We start from the raw sequence: 1,902 nt of genomic DNA, 5'->3' as shown, positions 1-1,902 counted from the left end.
AACTCAATGGCACATAACTACAACAGCATATACATGGAGCTCTGGTGGCATAGTGCCTAAGGCACTTGACTGCTAATCAGAAGGCTGGCAGTTCAAACCCACTAGCCACTCCTCAGAAGGAAGGTTGGGCAATCTACTTCTGTAGTGATACTGCTTTGGAAACCCAAGGAGGGGTCGCTGTGAGTCTGATCCGACTCAATGACGGTGAGTTTGGTTTGGTTTTTGGTATAAACATGTATGTAGAAATTTCCTCTGTCAACCCTGTATGTATTTGTGGATGTAGTCCCATTTGTCTTCCCACCCAATTCAGCTTGTCTATGTATCCACTACTCGGAAAGAAGGTTGGGCAATCTACTTCCCTTATGATACTGCCTCAGAAACCCAAAGGGGGGTCTCTATGAGTCAGGGCTGACTTGACGGCCCATAACAACAACAAAGACATGTATACCACTAGGAGCTTATTGTTATTACTGCTATTACAGGATTTTGTATGCAATACTATTCACCTTTTTTGCCTTTAACTCGAACTCATCACAATGTCTTCCTCTGCCTTGATCATTTTATACTGACCATTTTCCCTACTGTATATTGCCTTTCCTTGCATGTAAGTTAATGCATGTCTACCTTCTGGTTAGTGATTTATCCTCCCTTCCTCCCCTCCACCATGGTAACCTTCAAAGAATGATAGAAAGTTTGTGTGTAAACTTTATCTTGACTTTTTTTAGTAGTGGTATCATACAATATTTGTCCTTTTGTAATTGACTAATTTTACTCAGCATAATGTCCTCTAGTTCCATCCATGTTATGAAGTGTTTTGCAGATTCATTGTTATTCTTTAACATTGCATAGTATTCCATTGTGTGTATGTACTATTGTTTATTTACTCTTTCATCCATTGATGGGCCCTTAGATTTTTTCCATCTTTTTGCTACTGTGAATAATGCTGCAATACACATGGGTGTCCACACTCTAGCCAGTATTTTTTTTTTTTTTTTAACTTTGCTGTTAATGCTAGGGTGAGATGGCATCTCATTGTTTTGGTTTGCAGCTCTCTAATGGCTAATGGGAGCTCTGGTGGTGTAGTGCCTAAGGGGTTTGACTGCTTTCCAGAAGGGTGGTGGTTCAAACCCACCAGCCATTCCTTGGAAGGAAGGTTGGGCAATCCACTTCCATAGCGATACTGCTTTGGAAACCTAAGGAGAGGTTGCTATGTATTGGATATGACTCATTGGCGGTGAGTTTGGTTCCTTTTTCTTTTTTTAATGGCTTATGAGGAGCTGTGGTGGTACAGTGGTTAAAGCATTTGACAGCTAACCAAAAAGTTGGCAGTTTTAAATCACCAGGCACTCCACAGAGAAAAGATGAAACAGTCTGTTTCCATAAAGATTTACATCCTTGAAAACCCTTTGGGGCAGTTCCACTCTGTTCCATAAGGTCACTGTGAGTTGGAATCAACACAATGGCAGTTTTTAAAAGGGTAATGATTGTGAACATTTGTTCATGATTTTGTTGGCCACCTGAATGTCTTCTTTGGTGAAGTGTCTGTTCATGTCCTCTGCCTATTTTTTAATTGTGTTGTTTGCCTTTTAGTTGTTGAGGTGTTTAAGTTTTCTATAAATTTTAGAGATTAGTCTCTTGTCCAACATGTCATTGCTAACTTTTATTTTCCCCAGTCTGTAGGTTCTTTTTTCACTCTTTTGGTGAAGTCTTTTGGTATGCATAAATTTTTAATTTTAGGAGGTTCCAGTCATCTAGTTGGTCTTCTGTTTGTGCATTTTTAGTTATGTTTAATATTGTGTCTATGTCCTTAAATTTTTTAAATTAATTTTTTAAATATTAAGGCCCTTAAACTTGCCCCTATTTTTTCTTTGATATCTGTATAGTTTTAGGTTTTACATGTAT

The sequence above is a fragment of the Orycteropus afer genome, unplaced genomic scaffold (assembly GCF_000298275.1).
Source record: "Orycteropus afer afer isolate SDZICR_OR568_19922 unplaced genomic scaffold, OryAfe1.0 scaffold00076, whole genome shotgun sequence".
In the NCBI taxonomy this organism is placed as follows: domain Eukaryota; kingdom Metazoa; phylum Chordata; class Mammalia; order Tubulidentata; family Orycteropodidae; genus Orycteropus; species Orycteropus afer.
This window is presented reverse-complemented; position numbering follows the sequence as displayed.